Source organism: Centrocercus urophasianus, unplaced genomic scaffold (assembly GCF_019232065.1).
Source record: "Centrocercus urophasianus isolate 14NV4802_14NV808 unplaced genomic scaffold, USGS_Curo_1.0 seq_9, whole genome shotgun sequence".
Classification (NCBI taxonomy): Eukaryota; Metazoa; Chordata; class Aves; order Galliformes; family Phasianidae; genus Centrocercus; species Centrocercus urophasianus.
In genome coordinates, this window is record NW_024885532.1 from 29,886,843 (window position 1) to 29,900,873 (window position 14,031).

Consider the following 14,031-nt stretch of genomic DNA (forward strand, 5'->3'; position numbering starts at 1 on the left):
CCGTGAGCCCTCTGTTAGCGGGGAGAGAGGTTCTTCCCTTCACCATCAGATCTTGCTCGTGCCACAGCTTCTTGGCAGTACGTGCATTTGTGAGCAATGTTCTCAAGGATGAAGGGCAAGAAGAGTACAATGTCACCAACAACGTCTGCCCAGCTCCTCGAGAACTCACTGAGCATGGCAACCACTGCTGTCGGCCCTGTGGCTGATAGGCTAGTTTCACAAAAACAAGGTTGCACAGCCCACTCTTTCCATGCTTTCTTGCTTTTTTAAAAGAACATTTTAATAAAAGATAACAGAAGCAACTGTAGCTTTGTTACCTTTATGCATTAATGATGTTATACATCTCATACGTGACCCAAGACGAGCCTTCTCCACTCAGCGCGGCCTAGGCCAGCCAGAAGGGCGGCCGTACACGGCCTGCAAGGATACCGCCCTGATCCCAGCACTCGTGCCCGCCCTGATGCCGGACAGCCCCACGAACGCCCTCTCAGCGCTACGAGATCGACCCCGCCGAGGGGCGGCAGCGTGGGAGGGCGAGGGCCGGGCCTCCCATTCATCGAGGGGCGGGGGCGGAGCCCGAGCCCGATCCGGAGCTGTAAAGCGCTGGTTCGGAGCGGGCTCCGCTATGGCTGTGCGGGCAGCGCGCCGCGCCACCTCGATCGACGCGTGAGTCCGAGAGCGGCGTGGGGCCTGGGGTGAGTGAGAGTGTGGGGCCGGAGTGGGGCTGCCCCGGCGGCGGGTGGAGACGGGGCTTGGGCCGGGCGTGCGGGCTACGCACGGAATCCATTTTGCATGATGCAATACTGGGGGTCGAGAGCTGCGACGGGGGCTGCCCGGCTGCCCGCCTCCCTTGGAGTCCCCGAGTGGGGCTGCGGAGCTCACCGGCCACACGCGCGTGTCCCGGCTCGGCCCTGTGCCCTGCGTGCTCTGCTACGTGAGCGGTGCGGTGGGAACATGCTGTGCCGTGCTGTGCCGTGCTGGGAGGTGAAGGCCTTGGTGCTGAGGAGAAGGGAAGCCAGCAGCTTGCCGGGTGGCCGTACCCTGCCCAGGATCGCTCAGCTGCTGTGTGTACCGCTGTGTGCTTTTGAGTTTCAGAAGAGGCTGAGAATTGACAGAAAATCCAGGTGTCTGTTCCTAGCGTGCCCTACGAGGTCCTGCTGTCTGCTGGTCTTCAGCCTGCTCTGGTGCTGGTTCTCATCTGCGGTTAGGAAAGGGGCTGGTTTCCATTTCATCTGTCAGCATTTCATAGGCAGCTGGCTTGGCTGACGGATTTCTTTTTTTTGTCATAGAATGGCTTAGTTTGAAAAGGAGCTTACAGCCCACCCAGCCCCACCCTGCTGCCATGGGCAGGGATGCCTCCAGCAGCTCAGGCCACCCAGGGCCCCATCCAGCCTGGCCTTGAGTGCCTGCAGGGATGGGGTGCCCACAGCTCTCAGGGCAGCTGTGCCAGGGCCTCACCGCCCTCTGAGTAAATAATTTCACCCTAACATCTCAACCAACTCTCTCCTCTTTTAGTTTATAACTATTCCCCACCATCCTGTTCCTATTTGCTCATCTAAAAAGTTGGTCTCCCTCCTATTTATAAGTTCCCATCAGTTACTGGAAGGCTGTGGTGAGATCTCCTTGGAGCTTCTCTTCTGCAAAGCTAAACATGCCCATTTCTCCCAGCCTAGTAAGCAGAACCTTTTCGTAGTAGAGGTGCTCCGGCCCTCTGATCATTACTGTGGCCTTCCTCTGGACCCATTCCAAGAGCCCCGTGAATTCTTCTCTTGCAACAAATGTCTGAATGTGTGTGGCGTAAAGAGTAGAGTAAACGGAAAAGAAAAAAAGCCAACAAACTAAAAAACAACACGGGAAGGTTTTCATATGCAACGAAAGTCAGAAAGAAGGTTTAGGACTTCTCAAGAGTGTTAGTTTTAGACCAGTGTATAATTATCATTGGCATTGTGCAGACTGAGGACAAGAATAATGTTGCAGCTCTGAAGAGTTCACAGGCTGTGTGAACAGAAGGTGATAGTGTTGTTGCTGCCTTATAAGTTAAGGTTCTCTTGGCCACCAGCTTTGTCACCCACAAGTGGCACATACGGTCACTTACAGACATTAGCTTCTGACCCAAGGAGCGATGCTGTGGAGATGTCTGCCATCATGGGAGCCTCTGTCACCTCTGATCTGGGGGGGCTTGTGGGGATGATGTGTTCACACCTGTAGGTGCTGTGGGACAGCTCTGCCTCTCAAAATTATTCTTCAAGTGACTATTGACTGTCTCTGCCATTGAGGGAGAGGCTTGGGCCTCCTCCGTGCTAGTTTCCCATGGGCAAGATGCAGCGTGCAGAAACAGTAAAGCAATATGGGTGAATCCTGCTCTGACAGCAGTTGCGTGTTTGAGCCCTGCAATAGTGAAGCTTCTCTCACTTCAGTCTTTAGCTCTCACCATGTGTCTGCATTGTGAAATGTCTGGCACGTGGCTACTCGCACACACACCCAGCTTCCCAGCAGCATTAGTGCGTTCAACACCTGCGTCTGACTTGGGAAGAGCAGGCAGAAACTTTCCATTTTTGCCAGATACTTTGTGAACTTTCTTTGTCTTCAGCAGTCTGTCTTTTAGTCAGGATTTGTATAAAATACAAAATGAGAAGGAACTGTAATAGCATGGGCTGCATAGCTGCAAATGCTGACTGTGATGCAAAGAAGCCCTCTGATTGCTACACCCTTCAGAATTTGCTTTGCATGTGAGTATCTTGTATTTTGAATGATCTGAAGGGGGCAGACCTACTGTGCACCACTGCTTGAGTGCCTTAAGTCAGACTGGTTGCAAAGCAAACCTGTTTCCTAAGCAGGATGACTACTGGGTGTTCAGTCCTTGATTCATACTGTTCCACTGGGGTGTATTTGAGCCTGGCTGCTTGTAAACTTGTGTCTATCAGTGAGATGTTCAGAAGGCACTCCTGGTTTTGTGTGGCCTGTAAAGGAAGCTGACACTGGCCAGGCTTCTAATTGAAAGCAATTCAGTTGTGAATGTGGGACAGAATGTGTTACTACATGTTTGCGTTGTACTCTTTAGTCCACACGTTACTCTTTCTCTAATCTAGCCAGGTTTCGGTGTTATCAGCTCTGAGCTGTGTTTTTGTTGAAACCTTTGCCACTCCCTCCTCCTTCTTTTTTTCTTTTCCATCTTCCTGTGCCAGTCTATAACACGTTTCAGGTGGGACTCCCCTCAGTATGATGCTGCACCTAAGCTCTGTGGCTCTGCTTTAAGTTATGTGATGCGTGAAGGCTGATATGTGGCAATCCAGCTGGTGCTGGGTGCAGCTGGTGAGTCTGGCTGGTGCAGGGAGTGAGGGCAAAAAGGAGTGGTGTTCATTATTTCCTCTCAGATGGGGAAGAAGTACAGTGCAGGTGAATTAGGGCAGAGATCATGTTACAGTTACTGCTTATGTAACATTTTGTTCACTCTAGATAGATAACTATCAAGTTCCTCAATCTTGATCAATTAATGAAAATTCAGCAGCCTCTCAGAACTGTCATTTCCAGTTGCATCCAAGCTTTCAGGAAGCAGAAAACACCACCTTTTTTTCTCTTGGCCCATATCTGGGATGTCTGATGCTGAGTTGCATTCATTTTAGGGCAGGAGAAAGAAAGAGTGATTTACTGCTGCTGCTCTGTGGATGCTAGCTTAGCCTTGGTGGAAGTGTATTGCCAAGCTATGGTGTTGCCAGTGGAGAAGACTGGGATGTGGTAGAGCTGCTTTCCCTCTCCTGGAGGATGAGCTGAAATGTCCTGCTGACTTAAACAGGTGCATGGGAAGCTGGTTGTACTGAGCAGCAGAACAGAGAGGCTGGGTGGTGCAGAGACCTAGGCTGGTGTTTCTGCACAGAGTCAACTGGGGGCAATTCAAGTAAATACCAGCCCAGCTGAGTAACCCACTGTGATGAAGGTAGCATTTGTCTGGCCAGATGCTGTCACTTACATCCAAGGTTGCCAACCTCATCTCCCTGTACGGTACATCTGGAGAAGTGAGTATTTCTGTGGCATGATTCATCTCAGCCCGAATGAATTGCGACCTGAAAGTTGCTTTCCACTGACTGTAAAAGGATTAGCTGCCATGCAAATGTCAGCACAGTAAATGCCTGAATGTTTATCTCATTGAGGAATCCGAGAATATCAGAAGTTCAACGATGCTGGGAAGAGCTGTGGCTGTTTACATTATGGGTGAGTTTCTCCTGGTATTTGAACACTCCCATTTTAGAGCTGTTGCTGCAATATCGTTGCCTACTTAGACCTACAGAAAAGACGTACCTGAATATCTTGGTCAAGCAGCAGGTGGAGGTCAACATCTACACCCTGGTTAGCCACTGAGTGCAAGATTCTCCCCTGTTCCTTGTGGTTCCTGGATGTTTGGGAGCACCAGTGATTGGCATTTGGGACTTTCACATTCCCACTGCCCGTGGTGGCTTGCAGAAACCAAGGTACCCCTCTAGGCCCAAGCCAGCTTGTTTCTGGCATGTCAGGATGGATGGCTTGCCTTGAGCCCACCAAAGTGGTTGGCTGGGAATCCCATGAGCAGTGTCTCATACAGATTGCCTTGTTTCAAAGTTTCCAAAATGAAATACTGTGAGATTTTTGGCTGTAGGTACATTTTGGAGTTTTCAGTCCTTCACTCACTTGGAAAACAATTCAGAAAACTGAATTTTCACATTTTTGCAGTTTTGGAAATTGTGGTAACTACTATGGGAAAAAATACACTACTAATTTCTTAGCCAAGCTACGTTCCTCATTATGTTTTCCTGTCAATTAATTGCTAGCCTTATTTACTGAGAAAGCTATGCTATTCTGGAAATGTAGTGACTATTTAGTAGTCATTTCCTTTTAAAAGCCTCCACATGGAGGTTCTTAAAAATAAAAAAATAAAAAATTGAACAATGAGCTTTTTATTTAGCTGGGTTTGTCCCTGGTGCTGATTCATGCAGGCTGGTTAAAATCCCTTGTACCAGATCATTTATTTATCCCTGAAAACTGTGCTGTCAAATGAGAACATATTCTCAAACTGAATAGTGGTGTGTGCTCTGACCCATATTATTCCTGGCTGTATGTGAGCTTAACTATCTGATGTTGCCAGGCATTTTAATAGAGGTGAGAAGGGCTGAGTTACAGGCTAGGTGCACATCATCTCTGCTGCGTTTGCACCTGCTGAGAAGCCCTTTGCCTTTGCTGGCACCTTTGCTGGCTGCTCATGGGCTTTCCAGTGGCAAAGATGACTGCCACTCAGTTTTTCACCTGATTTCCCCACCCAAATGTAGCTGATTTCCCCACCAAATGTAGTTGTGCAGTGCAAAGATGCTGTACTGTCTTATGCTCACTTGTGCTGACCACAGGTGCAGTAAGCAGGACCTTCCAGGCTCTGTGATCTGCTGGAAGAGAGAGAGAAGAAAGGAGCAAAATGTTGTGATGCTGTGAGCATGGAGAAGAGGCTACAGCAATGGCTTAGGGTGGAGGTGCCACAAGTTGGAAGGGAAACCAGTGGGTATTTGAACTCCCCTTGGGATTTGGGAATGAGCTTCGGTGAGATTTATCTCTGGTGAATGTCACAGATCAGGACGGGCATTTTGCCTCTAGTATTTGTTCAGTTCAGGAAAGTTCCAGCACAAGCAGTAAAAATATGATAGGCAATTGGAGAAAAGCAGAAGCAAAATATTTGTGCCTTGCTCTGAAGGGCTGGATCAAGGATCATGCAATCCTGACATCCAAAGCTCTGTTCAGAAAACTCTCTTAGTTCTGAGGAGCACTGCTGTTATTTCCTTCCAAGAACAATGATTCCTTATTTTTGTTTCTGATGTCTCTAGATTCAAATTCTTGTCTTGAGGAGCTGTTGGAGCTGGAATTTCCGTAGCTGCCTTTTAATGTAAGCCATGTGAAGGCTTCCCATCTCACCTCAGGTGGCATATAGTTACACCCAGAGGTGCCTCTCTCTGCCTGTTGATTACAGGGGGTTGTGAGATGGTACCCTAACCCAAACACCTGCTTGGGGCTGGCTGGCGCTAGTTGGGATAGCAGTCCCTCATAATCTGGATGGTGTATGAAGAAATGCAAGGATACTCCCCAGTTGAAGCCACACTGTGTTGCTCTGTTTGCTCCAGTGAAACCTGCACAGGAGTTAGAGATGCTGTCTTCTTAGAAGGAAGTATTTGGAGAGCAGAGCAGCGTGGTGCAGAGCACCAACAAACACACAGCAACATCTCTTTGTTTTCCATCCTGCTGTTGAGACCTTTGGTAGGAAAATGTTAATCGTTATTTGTTTCATAGTTATTTTGTTTTAAAATGACCTATATTTTTTCCAAGTCCCAGTGTAATGGAACTAAGCAGAATATTTATGGCCAGCAGTTCCTTTCCTTCCTGTTGTCATTTCAAGAGCCTGGCAGCTGCAGCAAACTTTTATTATAGTTCAAAGCTTCTGGTTTGAGATGTGATGTGTAGGATTGGCGAGACATGGCACCGTACGTGCTAGAAGCAGTTCATTGAAATGTATAATGCAACACCTCTCAGGCTGTCATATTTAGGCCTCTCTGCATAACCCCCATCTCTGTAAACATAATTAAGAGTGATTTCCTTTGATGTCAGAGTGATAATATGAAAAAATATAATGAACTTTTGAAAGTGTATTAGCAGACTGCTGATAAGTCGCTTTTTTCACAATGAGAGGAAGGGCATATTTACTCCAGACAATATCCTTTCCCTGATAGGGACGCAATTATTTTTAAGGATAGGCATACAACTTCCTTCAGTAGAGCTGTAAGTGACTTTACTTATCTCTGTTGCTGCCTTCCATGGTGGTGGGGGAAGAGATCCAAAATTTTTGTTGTGGGAGTCTTGGGGATACACAAATTTGGGTACAAGAGGGGGTTTCCATCTCAGGGATTGAGAAGCAGGTTTTGAGGCAGGCTTCTGTATGAGAAGCTGGTGGGGAAGGGAGATGCAGATGGCAACTACAATCAAATCAGAATGTAAGCCAGATTTCAGTGTACACACCGATCAGCTGCCAGGCTGGTGGAATGGAATGGAAAACGTATGGCAAATCTTTTTCGCTCTTTGGTGTTGATCTCATCTCCAAATGGCCTTGGTTCCAGTTGAACCAGGACAAACTCCCTTTGTGGAAAAGTGCAGATTGTAAGAGCTGGCTGACTGCAGTCCAAATTGCAGCTCAAAGAGGGTGATACCAACTGCAGGATGCTGCTGCCTTTCTGCGTGAGCACCTGGGAGCTGGCTGCACTGTTCTGCAGCAGCCTCATATCTAAGCCAAATCTGCCCATATTCTCTGTATCTGATCTGCTGGCAGGCACTGGGTCTTGCAGCAAACCTCAGAGGGCTGAGGAGGCTCAGTCCATCAGGATCTGCCCTTCTGCTGCATATTAAACCATAGAGATGCAGCCATGGAAGGAAAATGTTGACTTTGCCTTTTTTTTTTTTTTTTTTTCCTGCAGGAGAGCCCTCAGGGAGCAGGGGAAAGCTAAGCAGCAAGCTTAAAAAAAAAAAAAAAAAAAAAAAAAAAAAAAAAAAGTTTACCAAAAGCAAACAAACTTTACATCTACCTTGCTGTGAAACAGCATTCTGTATCAGTGTTGTACCTCCTATCTGATAAGATTTATAAAAGTGGAATATATCAAACGTATAGAAACTGCTATCTCCATGTGAAAACAACAGCAGTTTGACTGGTCTGATTGCAGGGCCATCAACATCATGCTTGTATTGCTTGGACTGCTCTGTACTTACTTTGGGTTTGAAAACCATGAATGCAGTTTTCAGGGATGTTTGGTTGTAAATCCATAACATTCAGGAGGTGTGAAGTCTGCAGTGGGATTATTTGCAAATCCCTTTGGAAGCAATTTCTTCCCCCCACAGCCAAAGCAGTAATCTCACCTCATATGCCTTTTTTTTTTTATTGATCAGGTGCTCCTGTCCCAGTGAATACTCCATTTTACTGGCCCTTGCAATGCAAGGGATTGAAGGGCTGCAGAGCTGGGCAGTTTTGGGTCAAATCTTGGAAGAAAAATGAGCGAGTGGTGAAACACTGGAGTTTAACAGCAAGCAGGCAAGTACATGGGCAAGGCTGCCATGGCAACTACTCATAGTGTTTGCAGAAAAGGCCAAGCTGTATGCCATTCCTAACCACCCATCTACTTTTAGCAGCCCTATCCCCTCCTGATGGCTGGGAATATTGTAGAGAGCAGCTGCATGGGGAGGGGAGGAAGGCAGGGAGCTGATGCAACTTGAATAGCGTGTTGCAAGCATGGGAGCCAGCACAGAAGCAGCCTTCAGCAGGCTGGGGAGTCATTGTGCCAGAGGAGGAGTGTGTGGCTGCTGCCTGGCTGCAGGGAGGAACAGCTGGAGGAGAGATGCTCAAGAGCTTGGAGGTGAATTTGGGGTCTGTCACCTTGGGGCTGTCCCAGAGGTGTCCCAGCCTTGTGCTTTGCCTCCTCTGCTCCATCTCTGGAATCTGGGCAATCCAGAGATCTCTTGTTGTTACAGTTTAGACACAGCAGAACATGAGTGCATCCTGTCTGCCTAGCAGCTCTGCTCTCTGTAACTGCCCTGCCCAGCACAATTCCCATCCCTAAACAACGGTTCCTGGTGAGGCAGGCATGTGTCATTAACTGACGGGGACTGGGGCGTTGCCATATTACGGTTATACTGGAAATGTGGTCACACCATTGGTGCTCAGCAGCCTCCTTCCTGCCTGAGCGCGGAGGTTTGTTTGCTGCACCTCAGGGAGAGGAAGGGGATAACAGCACTGTGGCAGCCCCAGCACTGATGGCCTTTGAGGACTGAAGGGGCTGCTGCTCTAATGTGCTTTGAGCTGCCTTGTCCTCCAGGGTACTCTACTCCTCATGCTCTGCCAAGTTGTGTAGTTCTGGCTCCTTCAGCTCTGGGTGATCCAGGTCTGGTTATGGGGAATTACTGATTCCATCAGGTTGTAGTACTCTGCCGCCTTTAATTACAAAGGGAGCTGCTATGACATGCATCAGGGCATCGTCTTTCAGGGGAAGTTCTTTCTGGAGCACTCACTCTGATGGGAAGCTGTATGTTTACAGGCAGTTGTTGAAAGCCACTCCTCAAACTGCAGCCATGCAGCAGCACCTGCAGTCTCTTGGCTGGTACGCAGCCACACAAATCTGCTGATGAGTGTGTAAAATGCTTGTTTGTGCCTGCAGTGACTGATGTGTGGAGCTTGAAAGGGGCTGATCCCTTCCCAGCCCTTGAATTAGGAAAGGAATGCAGGAATACTGGGTCTAGAAAGCAAACATTTTTGTTCGTTTCACAGTAATTTTCTTTAAGGTGCAGTGTAAAGCATATTCACAAGGAACACTTTATTATTAGATGCATAGTCATAGAAGTCCCCTTGAAAGGTTGTAATGTGTACTGGAATGCAGCAGTCTTAATGAGAAGTTCACTTTATTCAGAAAAAGGATGTTTGCAATTCTGCTATGTCAAGTCCATATCCAGCAGCCACATCAAGGCTGACAGCTCTGAGTTGGAGGCCATTCCCAGGAGCTTACCATACACAGACGTCCAAGTCATTGAGGGGAAAAAAAAAAAACCCAAAACAAAAACCTCCTGGATTAATGAGAACATATTCCAATTTCTTTATTTAGATTACATGAGCCCTGTGGAATAGCAGACTTCATGGGATAATTTGACATTTGCAGACACAGTTACTCAGGGGTAGCAAAAACGTTTTCAGCAGGACAGTTTTTTTTTTTTTTTCAGACTGGAGTAATCTTGGTAAGTGGGAGCCTCAGGGCTCTGCCATGTGTGATTTCTGCTTTCCTTCCTCCAGTGCAAGCTGAGCTCTCCCCCATGTGCTAGCAGCATGGCGCAGTGTTTCTGCGGAGCTAGAAAGCTTTGTTTTAATTGCAAAGCACCAGTTGAACCACCCTTTTTATGGGGTGTAGAAGTAAGCCCTACCCCTGCCATAACTTGTAAAGGCTTTGCTGCGGGGTGTTTCAGGTGCTTGCTGTGGGATGTAGCTCTCTCATTCTTGTCCTTTTCCAGGTTGGGGTGTGTGTATGGCCATTTTGGTACCAGAATTCTTACAGCCTTCAATTCTTGCCAACAGGAACAATTCCTCCAAAATTTATTACGAAGCATTTCCTCTAATCAGAGTTCTTCAAGTGCTTTCACCTTTTCAACAGAAATGTGCTGCCCCTGCTTTTCCAGCAGGGAAAATGATTCCTTTGCTTTGAGTCAGTACCTGTAATGGGGGAAGCTTTTAACTGAGATGGCAACATAATGATAGAATCTCTGAGTTTGGAAAAGACTTCCAACATCCATCCAGTCCACATCCAGTCCTTCCAACATCCAGTCCAACAGTCCACCTACCACCACTGTTTCCCCACTAAACCATGTCCCACAGGACAACCTATAAATATTTCTTGAATACTTTCATAGTTGGTGACTCCACCACCTCTGTGGGCAGCCCATTCCAGCTCCTAACTGTTCTTTTGGAGAAGGGATTTTTCATAACATCCAACCTGAATTCCCCTGATGCAACTTGAGGCTGTTTTTACTTTTCACTCTAGTTATCTGGGAGAAAAGGCTGACTCCCACCTCGCTGCAGCCTCCTTTCAGGCAGTTGCAGAGAGCGATCAGGTCTCCCCTGAACTTCCTCTTCTTCAGCCTGAACAATCTCAGATCCTGTAGCTTCTCCCTGTCAGACTTGTGCTCCAGTTCCTTCACAGCTTTGTTGCCCTTCTCTGGACATACTCTAGGGCCTCAGTGTCTTTCTTGTGATGGGCTCAAAACTGAACATGGTATTTGAGGTGCAGCCTCACCAGAGCTGTGTACAAGGGGATGATGAGCTGCAACTGGTGATGAGATGCACTGGGGATATGCCTGGTGGGGAAACAGCTGGCCTACAGATCATCAGCGTGACAGTGGTGGCCAAACTCTGAAGGCATCTGCCCAGGCTACCCTTGCTGCTGTGGCTGGGATGCCCTCTGGGAGGGGGAATGGGGTCAGTGTCTCCTGTTGCTATTGTATGGCAGAATCAATGAATCTTTGGTCAGTCTCTTGTCCACACCTGAAAATCCCTGCCCAGCTATGCCATTCCTGATGAAACTAAACATTTGGGGAAGCCTCTTTGTCCATCTCACTGTAGTGTGCCCCACTTGCAGGATGCTGTTTGTTCTGCATCAGTGTTGGGATTCTTTTTTTCCCCACTTCTATTTCAATAACAAACCAACTTCTGTCTTGATCTGTCTTCCTTCCTTATCTCTTCATGGGCATTTCCCACTCACTTCCAAGGACTGTCTAAAGGCCGTGCCTGAAGCTTGCTGAATGGCGTGGTCAGACACTGGCTAAGCAAAGCTCAGTCTCTGTTCTGTTTGGGTTTAAGAGGCATAAGCTTGCTTATTCAGTATTGTTTCCCAGCACGTAATGTTTTCCTGCTTGTTGTCAAGGCTGAACCCCTGGCAGATTGCAGACACTTTGTCACTCAGTCAGTCCCTGGCAATCCGTTTCATGTTCTCATTTGGTGGGTCTCATTATCAGTGGAGATCCCCTCAGGTTTTATGACAAATGGAGGGAGTTGGATCAAGCCATTTTCTTGTGGGATGTAATTTGAAGCCACACTGAGGAACTGTTTGAGGAGACGAGTTGAGCTGGTGGGAGATTTTTCAATTAAATGGCTTTCATCAGAAAATGATTCGCATAATGAGTGATGCCCTTTATCAGTGGGGCACCTCCGGAACTTTTGGATGCACAGGGGCTGCAGGCAGTGAACACAGGGCTGTCCTTCTCCCAGAGCTTACTGTCCTTGGGCTGGGTTCTTCCAGGCTGCTGGAGGAACCACTCTGGCTCACTCTGAAGTATGGGCTGAAAAGGCAGAGGGCACCCAAGGCGTCTCCAGTCTTCCTTCACCTCAAGTGCTGGCCACGGCTGCTTGCTGCCCCATCTTTTATAGGCTCAGCTCAGTGTGAGGCTGGAAATCAAAGCAGTGAACTGTGACTGGGCAGAACAACAAACAGGAGGTGCTGATTTTTGAATGGGAATATAAGGATTTGGGTTTGTTTCAGTGATCCTATTTGCAGCAGTTACCCACGTGGTTGTTCTGAAACAGCTGTAGGAGTGAAATGTGGTAGTCTGGGGGTAGGAGTACATGGTATCAAGGCTTAGCCTTGCCAATGTAAGCATATTATCTAGCTGTGCCCAAGTCTGTAACGCAGGATCTTTATCTAGATTAAGAGGAATTTCTCTAACTTGTTCTTGAAGTGCTTGGCTGGTGGAGACTGCTTCTTCCTCGTATCCTATCCCAGTGCTTCATTGTGCCCACAGCTGGAAAGCTGTCATACTTCCCCACTGCAAATTAAGCTTGATGGATGATGCATTTCTGCAATAGCCAAAGAGGAGAATATTCACATCTATCCAACCTTTAACCTGCAGAGTGGCTTACTGTGGGATACCCTTGCTGATAATCACAGCTGAAGCTTTGCAGACAAGAATGGACTCCACTGAACTTCAGTTTTGGAGCTTTTGAAGCTTGAATTTTGGGAGATGGTAGCATCCCCCTCAGGACTTCCAGAGTAGGAACCTCTCTAGTTTTGTTTTGGTCAAAAATGACTAGTTAATTTCAAACATGTTTTAAAGTATCATCACAAATAACCTGGATCGAGCAGACATTGAAGCAAAACATTGAAGTGAAATTTTGAGAATTTCCTAGCTCAAAAGTAATTTGGAGTTACGGGTTCTTGCCTGGACTTGGGGAGAATGATCATGATAGAGCCAGATTTCATTGAATCATACGACCAGGATGATCTTTGCACTCTCCAAAGTTCTCATGGGATAGGGAATGAATTCCTTGTTTTGCTGGGGATAGCAGCAGTGCCAGTTCAGAAGACAGGCAGGTGAACTCTCTTTTAGTGGCACTCAATTTTCCTTTTTCAAGTAGCTGATAAGTGGATGGTGTGGGGATTAGAGAGGATGCCTTGCTACTCCTTTTCCAATGGAAGGAAGCCTCCAGGCCTGTGAGATGTTCACAGAGCAGTGGGATGTGCTGCCTCAAATCCCTGATGAGCTGGAAGAACAGAAACTTGCTTAGTCTCCAGCCGTGAGTGGCAGAGGGCGGGTTCCCAAGCAACACATTCCTCATCCCATTAAAACAGCTGTGTTCAAAAAAGGAAAGCATACAGTCCCCTTTTTATTGGCAGTGTGCCTTTGGGCAGGTGGTTAAGGCTGTATTTTTGCACACACTGTCTGTGTACTGTTGATCTGTATTTAGTGCGTAGTCTAACTGGATGAGTTTGAGTAGCAAATGCTGTTTGGATGAGTGATGCTGTCTTTAATGACAGAATTGGCAAAAAATGTAACACTGTGCTCATGCATACATGCTGATGTAATTCTTCTGTAATGTGTGTATGAATACAGCCATGCACATGTAAAAAATAAAATGACTTCAGTCAGGAAGGGGAACAATTTAACAGCACACAGAAAATGCTCGCCTGGTTATAATACATCAGCACGATGTAAAGTCAGTTTAGAGGTGTGCAATTAATTGGATGACTTTTGACCTGGGCTGCTGGCTGTTCTTACTGCCATGTTGGGATATCTCCCAGCTTCACACAAAACTACTGCATGGCCATGCCTTTTATTTTAATCATCTGTAAAGGCTTTTCTCTGGTAGCAGGCATCTGCAAGTTGCTGTGACCACAACCTGTGAGTTCTTAGCACTTGTCTCAAGGCTGTCCACTCTAAGCTGTCCAATTTCTCCTTTGGAGATAGGGTCGCATCAATCTGAGAGTCTGATGATGTGTCTTTTGCTTCTAAAAGTCTCGAGATAGGTGTTCAAATGTTTGTATGCAAAGCTCAGTTTCTTCTATAGCTATCTTGTTTCTACTCTGTCACTCATGGGGTAACTTAACAAACCATTTGTAGTTCTTCTGAGAGATATCCTTCCAAAATGCCCTGTCTGACACACTTCATGGTTTAACGAAGGTAAATAAGCATTTTGAAACATGCTTGAAGCTCTTGTGCCTCAGTTATTGT

General features: G+C 47.1%; 1 protein-coding gene across 3 annotated transcripts in view; it reads left to right on the plus strand.

Moving 5' to 3' along the window:
• The first annotated feature begins 592 nt into the window (after positions 1-592).
• Positions 593-14,031, plus strand: part of SLC7A1 (solute carrier family 7 member 1) — a 43,613-nt gene continuing 30,174 nt past the window's right edge. For 2 of the 3 annotated variants that reach the window (XR_006171993.1, XM_042838961.1), the window contains exons 1-2: positions 593-695; positions 7,942-8,083. The gene's annotated coding sequence lies outside the window, so the exon portion shown is untranslated. The remainder of the gene's footprint in view (positions 696-7,941; positions 8,084-14,031) is intronic. The other variant, XM_042838962.1, reaches the window with a different exon arrangement.